Below are 17064 nucleotides of genomic sequence, written 5' to 3' on the forward strand. Positions count from 1 at the left end.
AGGTGCCTTCATGCACCTTCATGTGAATTAGTTTACTGAAAACATAATAACATATACAAAAAACCTTGCACCTTTTCAAAAGGTGGAAAGATGTGTTCCTCTTCCCTTTATTACCTCACCACACAGACAAAGCCAGAGAGTCTAAGGTTTCAGAAAATATAGAGATATAGGGGAAACAGGCCGTGGTGATAGGTGATCTTGAGGAGAAACAAAAGACCCATCCTGAGACACTCAAAATATGGCCTGTTTATTAGTTAAAGAAGACATGTAAAGTGAAGAAATGTGTGTGTGTGTATAATTATTACAAAAGCTTATTAAATACACTAGCCTGTGCTACCAAATATCCTTGAATGTGTGATTACTACTCTCAGGGTGAAACAGACAGGTGGCTTGGAGTGGGACCTTGGCAACTGGACAGTTCTGAAAGCAGGCTGCTGCCTTGGTCCTAAACAAGTTGCTGGCAAGGAGCAAATTTTCGCTGCTCCTTTTTCCAGTGGCTTTAGGTCACCTGAGGCAGCCTCACAGGGCTTCGAGCTGCTCCGAAGGTGTGCATCATCTGCATGCCACACACCCCAAATGGCTGGAAGCCACTCCTTTTGGCCGGTGTATTTTGGGCCTATGGACCAAAAATTCCGACACCTCCACCACCTTTTGGCAGAACCCTCCTCTCATCTGTAGTGCTCAGCTTTACCACTGCCAAACTTTATGATTTCTTGTGGAATGGTGTTGTTCCAAGAAACCATTCACTGTAGGAGCACATGTTCTGTTGTTCCTTATATCCCAGAGTAGTTCCCTCATATGTTTCTTAAGTGGTCTGATTGTTTTACATATGTAAACATTTTGACATTTCCCACTGTGTGGCATAAGTAGCACACCAACTGTTGCAAGTGATAAAGTGGGTATTTCCACAAATTTACAATGGAATGATAATTGTACAAACATAATGAGAGAGAGAAAAAGACATCATCTTATAGGGTGGGTTGCCTTATCGGTGGATGTAGATTATCTCTTCAAACTAAAACAAACAGGAGATGTATGCTCTGGTACTGGAACAAGAAACACGCACCCTTTGAAGATATTTTTACAGCAACTCAAAAATAAAATATGTACTGCATAGGAAGAGTAGCCTATGATCTTTTTAAGAGCAATACTAGAACTGATTGTTTATTGAATTAAGAAAAATTAAGGTGACATTACAATACTTTTAACAAATTATATTCCAGCTCCAGTACAAAGACTAACAAAGACAGTGCAAAGACCATGCAAAGGGATCTTGCAGCACCTTTGAGATTAACTGTGTGAAAGAAGTTGTAGTATGAGCTTTTGTATGTGCTTCTCCCTCAGATAAAAGAAGATATAATAATGGTCATACTTCTCAACAGTCATACTGTTTAATTACAATGTCTAAAGTCTTAGATTGGGCTGCGAAAGACCTCTGGTACAGACAATGACAAGCTGGAACCCCCATGTATACTGGGAACATAGTTCTCAGTTTTAGAAGGTACTTCAAAGGTGCTATGAACTCTGTGAGAGTTAGCATCACCACTATAAATAAACATTCATTTGAAAGCACAAGGAGGGTGGAAAGATACCCTTAAAGTGTATGATCGTTCAAAGTTTCTGAAGCTGCCATCCTATACACATTTATCTAGGGAGGAGCTTCACTGAACACTCCATTTATATCTGAGTGAAAATGCTGAGCAACGCGCTACAGTTGATACAGTGTCAGTGGATGTAACTTTGGCTCCTATCAGTCCAGTTTAATGGATACTTTTCAACTTGTGAAACCTGATGATGTGGACAGGATCCTTGGAGAGGTAAAAGCCGCCACATGTATCTTGGACCCTTGTCCTTCTTGGCTTGTTAAACAGGCCAGAGGAGGACTGGCTGAATGGGTAAAGGAGGTAATCAATGCCTCCTTACAAGGCAGAATTCCATCCTGTTTAAAGGAAGCTGTTGTGAGGCCTCTGTTAAAAATGTCATCCTTGGATCCCACAATAATGAAAAACTATCGGCCAGTGTCTAACCTACCATTTCTGGGCTAGGTTTTGGAACGTGTGGTGGCTTCCCAACTCCAGGGATTTCTGGATGAAACAGATTATCTAGATCCATTTCAATCTGATTTCAGACCTGGCTATGGAAAAGAGACAGCCTTGGTCACCTTGGTGGATGACCTATGCAGGGAACTGGACAGGGGGAGTGTGTCCCTGTTGGTTCTCCTGGACCTCTCAGTGGCTTTTGATACCATCGATCATGGTATCCTTCTAGACTGCCTCTCTGGGATGGGGCTTGGAAGTACTGTTCTACAGTGGCTCTGTTCCTTCCTGGAGGGGGCGAACTCAGAAGGTGGTACTGGGGGACTCCTCTTTGACCCCCTGGCCATTGACCTGTGGGGTCCCTCAAGGTTCTGTGTTGTCCCCTATGCTATTTAACATATACATGAAACCGCTGGGAGAGGTTGTCCGGAGTTTTGGGATGCAGTGTCATCAATATGCAGATGACACTCAACTCTACTACTCCTTCCCACTTCAATCCAAGGAGGCTGTCCTAGTCCTAAACCAGTGCCTGTCTTCAGTAATGGTCTGGATGAGGGCAAACAAGTTGAAACTTAATCCAGACAAGACAGAGGTGCTCTTGGTCAGTCGGAAGGCAGATCAGGGAATATGGATCCAGCCTGTGTTAGATGGGGCCACACTCCCCCTGAAGACACAGGTTCGCAGTTTTGGGGGTACTCTTAGACTCAGCTTTGAACCTGGAGGCCCAGGTTTCTGCTGTGACCAGGAGTGCTTTTGCACATTTTAAACTTGTACGCCAGCTGCACCTGTTCCTTGAGAAGCCAGATTTGGCCATGGTAGTACATGCCTTGGTTATATCCCGTTTGGACTACTGTAATGGGCTCTACATGGAGCTGCCTTTGAAAAGTGTTTGGAAAATTCAGCTGGTTCAAAGAGCTGCTGCCAGGCTATTAACAGGGGCAGATTACAGAAATCATACAATGCCCCTGTTGAAACAGCTTCATTGGCTGCCAGTTTGCTTCTGGGCACAATTCAAGGTCCTGGTTATTACCTACAAAGCCCTACATGGCTCATGTCCACACTATTTGGCAGACCGTTTCTCCTGGTATGAACCGGTCAGGACTCTAAGATCCTCTGGGGAAGCCCTTCTCTCCGTCCCAACATCATCACAAACACAGTTGGTGGGGACATGGGAGAGGGCGTTCTCAGTGGCTGCCCCTAGACTCTAGAACTCCCTGCCCAGGGAGATAAGAACGGCTCCCTCCTTGATGGCTTTCCGCTGGCAGGTGAAGACCTACCTGTTCACACAGGCATTTAGGGAATTACTATAAGGACAGGCTGGGATGTTCGATGTTGGACCAGTTTAAAAATTCTTTTCAATGTACTTTTTATTTTATTGTACTATTTTTTTTTAATACTGTGAAGCCGCTCTGAGTCCCAGTCCTGGGAAAAAAGTGGGATACAAACAAACAAACAAACAAACAAATAAAAACATGGTCTGCCACTGGTCCTTTGGACTGTGACAAAAATAAGCTATGGTGACACATGCCTTGGTTACATCCTTGCTGTACTACTGTAACATGCTCAATGTGAGGCTGCCTTCAGAAATGGTTTGAAAATTTCAACAGGTCCAAAATGCTGTGGCCAGGCTGTTGACCAGAGATCATATAACCTTCCCCCGACTGAAATAGCTTCACTGGCTACTGGTCTGTTTACAGACAGAATTCAAAGTGCTGGTTTTGACATTTAAAGCCCTACATGGCTTAAATCTAGACTATCTGGAAGACCTTATGTATCTCCTTATATAAACCACGGTGTATAGTGAGATCTGGAAGGGAGGGATTTCTCACACAGTCTCACCACTGTCACTGGTATGGTTCTTGAGGACAAGGGAGAGAGCCTTCTTCATGGCTGCCCAAGGCCATGGAACCCCTTCTACAGAGGTCCAGTTGGCTCTTTGCCTCCCGTCTTTCTGCTGGCAAGTGAAGACATTTTTATTTAGACAGGCTTTTGAATTTTAACTATGGAGTTGCTGTGTGCAAAGTGGTATGTTGCATATGTGTGTGTGTGTGGGGGGGTGTCAATCTTTTATTGAGACACTATTTGAAATATATATTAAGTGTTGTTAGTGCTTTAATCATGCTTTTAATAATATTTATGTTTAATTCCTTGTAAATTAATGTTTTAGTTGGATCTTTTAAAAATTATTGTAAGCCACTCTGGATCTCATTTTAGGAGAAAAATGGGATATAAGTGTAATAAATAAATAAATAATAAACAAGCATACTTCAGTGAAAAGAAGAATCTATTGAGTACTCTTAACATTGTTTCCATGTAAAAGGACTAAGACCCAAATACAAGGGCTAAAAGCAGCAGCTTCCAGCCGCTTTGGAAATGTGGCATTTAGATGATGCCCACCCACAAAGTGGCTGGAAGCTGCTCTCACGCTGCCCTCCAGTCCAGAGGACCAGATCAAAAAGGAGTCAGTTTAAACCAACTCTTGGTGGAGTCTGCTTGGGACTGCAAGTGGTGGACCACTTCAGGAGTGGGCAGTGCGATCATCATGATCCCAGCCTGATCATGGCTGGAGCTGCCAGAGTTGCTTCTTCTCGGCCGTCTGCTTCACCCCAAGACCTACAGCCCCATTGTGGTTGTTTATTTATATAGTGTCATAAATTTTACACAGCGCTTTACATAATTGTCTAGAAAAAAAATCTGCCTATGGCATATAATCTTAACAGCCTTACACTGAAGCAAGCTACATTTTTGAAACCAGTTTTTAACCAGCAATTGTCCTGAATGTCATTTGGTAGAGGGAAGTAAGGGAGGGTATAAATAAAATAAAATAAAATAAAATAAAATAAAATAAAATAATGGCCTCAAAGTCAGTAATCACTTACAAACTTTCATTTGTAAAAACCAGAGACTGTGAGGGATGCTTGTTACTGTTTAGCAAGAATGATATGCATTATAAATGACTTTAAGATATATAATCAAAAACTAATAAACAACAGTAGGCTTTCAAAAGCAGAAACCCAAACATGCAATAGCAGAAGCACAGATTCAAATTTTATCTGTATTTCAGTGGGAATGCATGGCAGTGAGTTTAAAAACTGGCGTACAGTTCAGTAGTGGAATCTTCTGTAAGGAAATACTAAGAGAGCACTGAGTGTGAGCATGTACTTGGGCTTAGGCTTAGATTAATGAGACTGCCACCTAAATATAATTATCTAAACGTAAGCCTCTCTAAACTAAATGAGACTTCTTCCAAAAAGCTGTGTTTGTCTTTGTGATTTTGAGTACAATTAACTTAAAGAACAATTAGTTAAAATCACTAGGCATTTTTTCCCTAAGCAAAGTACATTTTCACACTGGTGCCAGTAACCTGAAAGTGTAACATTTCAGCTTAATTTGGATGGCTAACTGCATTATGAGATCAAAGAGACTTGACTTTGAGAAAAAGCTGTAATATATTCCTATTGGTCTATAGCTCTGCCTAGAGAAACTGGAATTCCCAGAGTTGTTGACACAAAGTATTTGTTTTTGAGGTTTTTATTGCGCACTTGCCCTTCCTCGTTCACTGCATTTTATTAATGGTTATGGGAAAATAACAATGAGTGATTCCAGGATTTTATTGTGGAACCATCCCATCTCAATCACAGAATGTTACTGGGAATTTTCAAGCAATTGCATCCACATCTTAGCTGTTTCCATAACACTTTTCTCTATCTCTTTTGCTCCTCTCACCACAGAAGGTACATACAGACTGAGGGTTCCTAGGGCTAGCCAGGGAAAAAAGGCACCATCCAGTGATTCTATCTGTTTTCCTTAATAGATTTCTTGTGTTAGATTTTTTTCAGGTATAGAAATAAAACGCTGGAAGGAATCCAGGGGTCTGAAAACTTAAGTCCTCTGTTTATAGCACAACTTCATCTGCACCACTTTCTGAATGGGATATTCTGAGACTGGGTTAAAAATGCAGATCCAGAAAAGAGCAGGAAAGACAAAATTGCTGCAGAATGTCCTTTGACTGGCAGCACCTGGAGGCACGTGTCTGGAAGCACCCACAAATGTCGGAGAAAATCTTCCGATAATAAGGTGTCATGGCATTAAATAAAAAAGGCAGGTTCCTGGAGAAAAAAGTTAGGTCTGATACATATAAGATGTCAACTTCCCATAGATCGTTTACAGTCGCAGCCCCCAAACTATGGAACAGCCTACCGGAAGACATCCGTCTTATCACCGCCTTAGATGCCTTTAAGAAGGCACTTAAGACAGATCTCTTCCGGCAGGCTTATCCATCCGACCTTTTATAGGAGATCTTTAAGATAAAATGCTTCACTTCTGGTTATGATGTATGATTTCTAAATGTTTTAGATGTTCTTGATGTTTTAGCTATTTGCTGAATTAATAATAATGTCAGTGTTTTATTCATTGTATTTTATATCTGTACTGTGTTAATTTGTTGATGTAATCCCGCCTCAATCCTCAAGGAGAGGGGGGGAAATACAAATAAAAATTATTATTATTATTATTATTATTATTATTATTAATTCTTCAATGTCATCTGGACAGAATCTGAATGGCGGACCTTTCTGGCAATACATTTGACAAGACAATGCATACAATTATGTGATGTACCTTTCTGAAGCCAGGACACATGAAAATATACAATAATATTTCAGGCTATGTGTATAAAGCGTATATGAAACATAAATGAATGTCGTGTTTAGTCTTTGGTTCCATCTCCTAGATATCTCATTATGTATGTGCAAATATTTCCAAATCAAAAAATAAAATTTAAAAAAAATATCCAAAATACTTCTAGTCCCCAGCATTTTTGATGAGAGAGACTGCACCAGTACATTAAACATTAATCCTCTTTCCTTTTATGAAATCTGAATGCTTATGAAATACATGCCTGCAAAAGCAAATTGTGTATTAGAATAATTGAAATTATTATTGTGGGCTTAAAAGGTCATCACACGTATTATTGATAGTGTTGCAAATCATGCTTCCATTTGAACCATGAAGTGTAGATTCATCTAAAATTAATGCTTTCCCCCCTGATTTTTTAGACCACAATATTTTAAGGATGTCTACTTATGTTATTATTTTTAATAATTCCATTAAAATCTTTAATACAGTAAAAGATCCTGAAATGTTGGTTTAATCTATGTAATAAATTATGCAGGTTTTACTTTACAAATAATACAGAGAAAAACAAGGAAAACTCCATAATGAAATGCCAGTTATGTACTGGCATTGGCAATATTTATATCTTAAACTGGAAGCTGTGAGAAGCTGTCTTAATAACTCTATCCTGAGCTAATTTTCATTGCATTTATACTTTATTAAAATATTCAAATAGAAAAGCCACTGGTATTTGATGATACTATATAATGATCTACACAATACATTAGAATGCTTATCAAATGTTGATTTTATTATTAGCCATTAGACCACTATCAATTGCAGGGTACTGCAAATAATAAAAAGTGTTTCAAAAGTAACATCAATGTACATATATGAAACACATTCTCAGTTCATGAATACAATTTATATGCTCATAATGGCAAATACCATCAAATATTTTTCTAGTATACAAATCATTTGAATATTTTTATCAGAATCTAAAGTTTAGTTTATACTAGTTGAGCACAGATTTAACAGCACATCAAAGACAGTCCCTAATTTTTTTGCATTTATTGAATCTCTTATATTTGTTCATATTTTGAAAGATGCTCAAAAACATATCTTGTGATCCATTTATTCCATTTATAGAGTTGTCTTGTGTATATATATTCAAAAGTAGATCCCATTGCGTTCAATGGAGCTTATTCCCAGGTAAAGTGAAAAGCTCGAGTCAGTTGTTCGGGAAACATGTCATCTGAGACATCATTTTTATTCGTAAAACTAGTGAATGCTAGAATATAATGTGCTTTCCTTTAAACAACATATCTAAGAGTGAAAGCATTAAATAAGGGAGATAACCCCAAGTTGATTATATGGTTACAGAAGATTCCAAAGCAGTACTGTATGGTAGTCTAAGGACAGTAATATGTTGTAAGAAATCTCTGAATTTTGCCTTAACATTCACTAAACAAACCTTTATCTTGCCTTCCTACATAACAGTGTCTTCTGCCTAAACTGGATTGCTTCTAGAATCTCTGGAAACACTCTGAAATGCCTCTGCCTAAAGGCATTTTTGAGACTGAGTTTTTTGCTACTTGCTAGCATGCTATCATCTGATCTAATTGCAAACCAATACACTTAGTTTCATCACAAACTGTTTTAGAGCCTTAGCCATTCAAAACCAGAAGTAAAAGCAAGTTAATTATTTTAAATGTTGCATTATTTTGATTCTTAATTTGCTTTGGAAGTCCCTTTAATTTCAGAGGATGTAGTGCTAAGCTGCATAAGAAGGACTGTCTACTTTCTTCTCCAATATTATTTACTGTACATTTCTTTCTGTCCATTTATTCAGCTTCTCTCCCCCACCCCCATTTGATATGAAAATTTGAGGAGACTTTCTGAATATCAATTAATATAAAATTTAAGAATACATAAATGCATTTGGAAACCAAAATGCCATTACATCTGTTATGTTATTTGCATGGTTTATGCTTTTTGGATTTTTCCTTATAAAAACAGTAAAGCCTTTCTATTCACTAACTATAAAAAGTAAGTGGATTTGAGGATCATAGCATCCATTTTCACCAGTTCAAGAAAAAAGAAAAAAGAAAAAAGAAAAGGACATATATTGAGATAATCAAGAATGCAAAGTCTTACCTTTCCCTGTCTGGTTGCTCTTCTAGATGTGATGCACTTTGCTCAGTCACACGCTTCGTCCTATAGTCTGCAATGAATTCTACAGTCAAAGCACCACACATGACCTCTATATATATGCGCCCAGCAGTAGCTGCAACAAGTGGCTGTCGAGAGTCCTACTTCAGCCTTGTGTTTATCAAGCAAGATTACTCATAGAAAAAGATCCTTCAAGCAAACACTGAATCACCATTGAATTAGGAGGAAATTGAATGATACATGGGGGAGGGGAGGATCTTATTTACAACATAGCAGATGAAAATACCCGCAGCCACTGCATGTATCATTTATTCTGTTAACCATGTAATATATATTGTCATTTTGACGTTCAGACCATTTCTCTTCTTCCATCACCTCCATGTCAATCCAATTCATTCATTCTGGTCAATGATGAAATGGGAGGGTGAGGGGAAGAAAACATGGAAAGATTGTTATCCTAGATGCTGTATTTGTGGGACATTTTAAAGCCGGTCAGATTAAGCATTGAGAAGATGTTAGCCTTGATAAAGGAAGCCCCACTGGCTTTCTGTCTCCCCGAGACAATGAAATCACATAGTTGTGTCTGTCTCTCTCTGTTTTGAATGGTTCCGTTTTAACACATAAGAATTTGAAGGCTGGCTACTATTCTTAATTAACTCAAGTTAAAGTAATGAGGCTGATGGAGGTGGGAGGGAGAGAGATGGAAGTTGGGGAGGAGAGGTGGCCACAAAACAAAAATGGGTTCAGTTTCAATGAGGAGGAGGTGGAGCGATTGATACAGTAAGTCCGCATTATGAGATGGAGAAGAGCTTGCAAAGTTTGATTCTTTTGCTTCAAGTAAAATGTGTTGTTCTAGCACAATTAAGGAGCCACCAAGGGCAGTTTGGAATTAAATGTTTACTTCCAGCTGAATGCATTTCAGACTACAGATTCTGAAACTGAACAGTGCTGCCCAGCCTAGCACATTCTTTCTTGCTTATATGGGGAAGCTCATGCATTGCTTACCATGTGTATCTTCCATATAACAACATTGTTTGGGCGAACTTCCATCTCATTTCCCTAGGAATAGCTCTTAATAAGAATGTGAAAATCTCTCAGTCTTTGATCATTTTGCATTTCTCATACATTTTCCCCCCTATCCGATTGCAAAACTTTGGGAGTGGGGGGGAATAACATTATATTGAATGTTGTATGCATTTGAATAGATTTTTCCTAATACACACATTTATTTACATATTTTAGCTAATATATAAATTGCCCTTCCACTATCTAAAAGATGTTTGTACTAATTTTTTAATGTGAATATTTTTGGCCATTTACACTTTAAAATGTGCTTATTGCTTGATTTCTTCTAAAGGCCCCTTAAACTTCACAAATGTGGGAATATGTGAGGTAAGGTGCATTTCTTATCACAACTGCTGGAAGATTTTCCAAGATTGCTGAATAGAAAACAGTTTTCCCTCTGGCCATCAGTGGTGCACAATGAGTAAGAATCACAACGATTCATGTTTTTAAGATGGATTCCTTCTTCTAACCTTTATGTTAAAAAGCCTGTCACATGGACATATTTTTTGGTTTCTTTCAAATGAAGTTGTAGATTACATAAATAATGCATGCTTTAAAAACAACCAAACAAGCAAGGGAGCAATCGGTAAACTAGACTACTTTAGCGCATAGTTTTGACACTCTGAGACCTGAGATGAACCTTTCACCCTATGAGACCTTGGGAAGATTGTGGTCCATCCCGTTCATAAAAGGAGCTTTTTGAGGGGAGGAGAAAGCTGTTGTGTATAGTCCCATTATGCAATTATGCTGTCAGTTTGGAAGCCACTAACATCCTCAGATCTTTAAGCATAATTTCTAAGCATCAATATTCAGATTATGATAAAAAACAATTTAGTTGTAAACAATAAAATGAATCTAGCGTGTTCACTATCTCTAATATATTTTACAGATAAATACAACCTTTTGAAATCTTTTGAACTATACCTGTAGTCATTATAAATTACATTAAAAGCAGCAACTAAAGACTTGTAAGAGGATACTTTAGATTATTTATCTCCTGCTCAGCATCGACATTGCCTAATTAATACAATTAATTATAGTACAAATTCTATCATGGTAAGATTTTAAAAACATGGCAATAAAGATAGGCCCTGAGGCTGCTGTCACATTGCACAAATAACCCACTTTAACTGCTGTGGCATCAATGCTATGGAATTTTGGGATTTGCAGCCTTGTGAGATATTTAGCCTTCCCTGTCAGAGAATTCTGGTGCCACAACAAACTACAAAATCCCAGGATTCCATAGCATTGAGCCATCACAGTTAAAGTGGATTATTTATGCAGTGTGGCAGCAGCCTCAGGGCCTTCCTCTATTGCCATATTTTTAAAATCTTACTGTGATAGAATTTGTACTAGAATTTCCATTTTCTTTTCCTTTTATTTTATTTTATTAAATGAACCATAAAATACAAAAGCTAAACAATCGAACATACATTTTCTCTTCTAACCTGATACCTAAATGCCTATTGTTATAAAGATGGTATATAAACCTTTCAATAAATAAAAAAACCCATGCTTTTGATTCCATTTCCAGCCAACATTTCTATAATGCTTTCTGAGTCTAGTCAAATTCTTTCATATTTGATTAGTGGTGAATTAAAAGAACTGAGCATATTTAGGTGAGGTAACTGTTAAGGTTTTGAGGGAAACCATTTTAAAGGGTTTATGCCATGATGCAGTTGAATAAAACCTGCAGCTTGCAACCTGCAGCCAAGTGGGCAGAAAGAATTTAATTAATTTATTAATTAAATATCCTGCCTTCCTCCTTAAAAGGATCTAAGGTAGCTTACAATAATTGAGAATTGGTACAAGTTTTGAACTATTTATGCAAAAGTTAAAATAAATAAATAAGACACTCAATATGCATGGAGTGCATCTGAGAAAGCAGACCAAGAACCTTATTGCATTATTAAACAAACCTGGCAGACAAACAAAAACACGTGTGTTTGTTTTTCTCCTTCCCCATAACATTCATTATCTTCATATTGTAAAAGCATGGGAGAGGGTTGTAAATGTGTCATTTTTTGCAAAACTGATTTTTCCAGCTTGGCAAAGGGAACATATGAAAACTCACACTCTTCTTTCGCAGAGTTTCACAGGTGCTGCAAGATTCCTTTGTATACTGATATTCTAGACTAACATGGCTATGCCATTAAATGACAGTTTAGAATATTTAATGGCTTCAGAATGTGAAACAGTCACCTCTGTTCCAAACAGCTGGCCATTTATGTCAAATGGGGAAGGCACCCCCCCCCCCCCACCCATAGGATTGCAGGCCTGGAAACCTTCCGATAGCATTGTGGAATTCACTTACAGAAAACAGAGTAACTTCCATTTTCTCTTGGTTTAATTTGTACATGTGCAACGTCAGCCACATGCTCAAGAAATCGATTTTTGTTGATTGCTTCAGAGGAGTTATATTTTCCTTGGTGAGTCACAAGCTGTGCTTGCTTGATTCAATGCAACTGGGGGGCAAGTGTAATAGGCAGTAGCACTTGGCGAGTGAGAAACGTTGGCATGTCAGATAGTAGAAGGGAATATTTAGGTAATGACTTCTACCCTGGCTACAGATACATTTAATATACAGACATATCTCAGGCGGGATACAGACCGCCCCAAAAGGGCGGTCTATCTGTGCCTTGTTTTGCTGCGTGAGGGAGCTGTGGTGGACAAACCGGGCCTGGAAATGCTGGGGTTAGGAGCAGGGGGAAAGAGAGGTTTGTGCCCTGTTTTGCAAGCCATGAGCCTGGAATTACAGGTGGCAAAGGGATTTATGTTTGTGTGTATGTGCGATCACATGCGCCCAGGCTTGTTTCCCCATTTTTCAAGCTGGGACTGTGACCCTTGGGAGAAGTCCAGAGATGGAGATATAGGGAGGGAAGTGGTGCTTTCTTTCTCCCTTTAGATCTTTTGTAACATGCTCCAGTGTTTGACCCTTGACTTATCCACAGGTGATATCAAAAGCCATGATTTTGGCTCCAATACGGTACATTTATTCTTCAGTGTGGCAGCAGCCAAAGGCTTAATTCCCACTTACGTCTTGATTTGATTCCTGAACTAATTCCTGAAGCCAGTTCAGCAAACACAGTGGTTCCCACTATATTTCTGCCGGTTTCAAGAACTGGTGCAGGAAGTGACAGCCATAGTTTCCCTGCCATGCCTTCCTCTGTCCTCCTGGCCATACCGGGGGCGGAGGAGAGGCCGGGGTGGAAGAAGAGAGGCAGGCCGGGAGGACTGAGCAGGCATGGAAGTATGGCCAGGAGACTGGGGAAGCCGCTGCCAGTGGGAACCTGGGCGGATTCAAATCCAATTCGAATCCGCCTGGTTTCCACTTGGGCTGAATCGATTTATTTCCAAATAAATTGATTCAACCCAAAAAACACTCCATTTTACCAGTGTCTTTTTGATGCGGGTTAAATGGATAAAAATGGATAAAAACTATGGCCCTCCTTTTCAAATCGCTTTATCGATTACAATTAAGTGGGAACCATGGTGGTTTAACCCAGATCATTTGGAATCACAATCCGGTTTAAACCATAGTGGGAATGAGGCCAAAGTTTCTGGAAAAAAGCTCATTTTCACACCCCTCAGCTTCCTTCCTCCTTATCTTCCAGCTGGCTGAAAGTTTTTTTAAGCAGCGTTGGCATTCAGAGAATGATTGCAGTAAAATAAACTTGAGCTGGGGGGGTGGTGGGATTCTGCCCCATCTAAACCTAGGAGCTTATCGCACAGTTTTAAAAAGTGACTTACCATTCCTGCATTGAATTCTAATTTGCAATGTATCGCGATATCATCACATGGATTTTTGCCACCAACATCACTTAGCGGGTGTAGTCTGGGTAACTTCTGGCTAGAATCTGAGTTCAGCTGTCCGATTTGCAAACCGGGAAGTTCCTGGCTTTGGAAAGAGGCCAGCTGAACTCAGATTCTAGCCAGAAGCTACCTGGACTATACCAATCTGGTGGCATTGGTGGTAAAAATCCATGTGATGATATCAGGATACATTGCGAATTAGAATTCAGTGTTGGAGTTGTAAATCGCTTTTTAAAGCTGTGTAGTAAGCTCCCTACTGTAGCTGTATATGCCTGCCTACAGTTGGCAAGGTAAACAGCAGCTGCCTCTTGCATTCTTTACTGAGCATGTATGTGAGTGGCAAAAAAACAAACAAAAAAACAGAGAAAAAGAGACAGTAAATAAGCCTGCCTTACCAGCTATCCCAGCATGTTAGAAAAGCATAATATATGCATTTAGCAATCAAAATGGAACTCATAAGTGGAAACTAGTGAGAGGGGGAAAAAAATCATCCCTGGATGCATTTTGGAAAAAGCCTCTAGAAAGTTCTCTCTCTCTCTCTCTCTCTCTCTCTCTCTCTCTGTTTCTTCCGGTTTACTTGTGCAGGGCTTACCTGACCTGGTTATTTCACTTAGTTTTGTTAGTTTTGAATAATTTTTTGTGCTAAAACATGCTGAACTGTTCGCCTTGTGTGTGTGTGTGTGTGTGTGTGTGTGTGTGGTATAGGAATCTATCAATTTTTATGCTTTCCATGCTATTATTGCCTTTCGTATGACATTTTCTTTTTAAAGAAATAATGTCCAGGAATATAGCAACTCTGTTACCTCTGTTACCTGAGGCATACCTGCACACAGAATCTCCCCTCATTTGCCAAATTCACAGGGACTCCCGCATCTGTTTTCTTCTACTTTTAACACTTCCCTCCTACTGCTTAATTCATCTTTTATCTTACGACAAAACATCTGTTAAGGAAAGCAAGGCTGAACTGCTACACATTGCTAGTACTGTGCAGAATTTAGTTGGTAGTGATAAAGGCCTTCCATCTGGAGATGCTAAGATTAGACAGGGGAAAAGGAATGCAAAATTTGGGATGTGAAGAAATCTCAATGTTGCTTTAGATGGGCCATTTCAGGATGGTAAAAGTATTTCCCAACCTCCTTAAGAGATTCTGCCTCTGCTACAAGAGTTAGATGCCACATTTTTGTTGTGGCTGCAATGTCTACCCCTCTCCCTAAAAAAACACCTTTAGCACAGAATTCCAGTTTCTTTTCCACTCTTTGAAACTAAGCACCATGCATATGCTTACATGGTCACATGTGCATAGAAACACATATGATAAATACAACAGGCTAGGGTGATTGATAAATAATTCCCACATTTCCCCAGTGTATTTATGGAAATACACCAAAAAAAGCACTTTTGAAAATGCACACATTTCCTCCAAGACTAAGGAGATTATCACACAGGACTAGCATGGGGCTATCCCCAATGGGACAGAAGCATGTTTAACTGCGCTCTCACATGGTCAGGCCGTAGGAAGCCCGTATGCAGCCTGTATGCAAGCTGGGTTTATCTGTGGCTTTTCAAGAATGGGAAAATCCTGTTTTCAAAAAGCTACAGGACAAACACGGGCTGCCTATAGGCTGCCTATCGCCCAGCCATAGGAGAGTACAATAAGATCCGTCATTGATGGTTAAACGTGCATCTATCCCGCAGGGGACAGTTGCGTGTGATAATCTCCTTATTTAAAAAACCCACAACCGTGACATGTTGCAGTGACTTCTCTCAAGGACAATTATATTTCAGTGCCTCCCACCTCCAAATTTCTACTTTCTGCCTGAAGATAAATCAAGACAGAATTTACATTCTTGTTCAATGGACATAGCAAAGAATTGTTCATTTGTCTCCAGACCCCAAAATGTTGTTGACGTTGTTGTTGTTGTTGTTTGCCTTCAAGTCATTTCTGGCTAATGAGTATCAACCTATTATGAGTATTTCTTGGCAAGATTTGTTCAGAGGAGGTTTGCTATACCCCTAAGCCTGAGAGCATGAGACTTGCCCAAGGTGACCCAGTGGATTTATTTATTTCTTTTAAAAATATTTTTATTATTTCACATACACAAAAATAAAACATACAGTTCCGTCCAATTATTTTCAATAAGGCGAATCCCAATGTAAATTTTCATTGCATATTGACTTCCTTAGTTCCTCCAACATCAAGCCTCATATCATGTCGTTATTTCCACAACATTTTAAATCTATAATACAATTACAAATTTTTAATATAGTTTTCATAAAGCTTATTCAAAATCTTATGGTTCTTCCCTTATAAATACTTTGTATTCTAATCATTCTTTTAATATTTCTGTACATGTTTCCAGCTTTAATTTACAATATGTCATAATTGGGACCATTCCTCCTCTACTACGTCCATATCTTTGTAGTTTATGCAACAGGTTAATTTATCCATGGGCTGTTCCAATGTTGTGCCAGTATCATTCTAGTCGCTGTTATTAGATATAACATTATACATCCAGATTTTCTTTCAATCTGTGATGGTATCTTGTTCAACATATTTAAAAGACATATTTCTGATCTCACCTCAGATTTTATCTGTAACCTAATTGTGTGTATCTGTTTCCCGTATGCTTTAAGCTTTGGGCAGTGCCACCAAACATGGAACCATGAGTCAGTGGTTGCTTGGCATTTCCAACATTTGTCTGAATCGGTCTTATGAATCTTAGCTATTTTGTATGGTGTTAAATACCACCTCTGTTCCAGTTTCCAAAAAATTTCCAAAAATTTTCTCGTAAATTTTGGGATTTAGTTAATTTCTTTGTTTTATTTCCAGCATACTTCCAGCTCGACTACAATCTGGCTACAATCTGAAGACCATTTGATCATAACATCAGATATCAATTCATCTTCCTGTTCTAGGTTCCTTAGGAATCTATGTAATTTAGCCATTCTCTTACTTTCATTACCAAATAAAATTTTATCTAATTCCAATGTATCTTCGTCAAGTTCTTCTATTTTCTGATTCATTTTAAATCTTTCTTTTAATTGTATATATAGGTGACCCAGTGGGTTTTATGGCCAAGTTGGAAATCAAACCCTGGTCTCCAAAGTTTAGTTCAACACTCAAACCACCACTGCCTGAAATGGAAAACAAGATTCTATCTGTTTCCATTGCAGATATATGAATAGACTAGTCTAGAGGTGGAATCTTATTTAAATGCTGGAAATGAAGAACTGTGCAGACTGCTCCTAAAGGGGCAGCCTGCAGCCGCTCCATCTTCTCCAGATTGGGACCAGAGCAACTGCACGCTGCAGCCCCAATCTGGCCTTTCCAAGGCGCAAAAAAGAGCTGCAAAACATGGCTCCT

The sequence above is a fragment of the Sceloporus undulatus genome, chromosome 2 (assembly GCF_019175285.1).
Source record: "Sceloporus undulatus isolate JIND9_A2432 ecotype Alabama chromosome 2, SceUnd_v1.1, whole genome shotgun sequence".
Lineage (NCBI taxonomy): Eukaryota > Metazoa > Chordata > Lepidosauria > Squamata > Phrynosomatidae > Sceloporus > Sceloporus undulatus.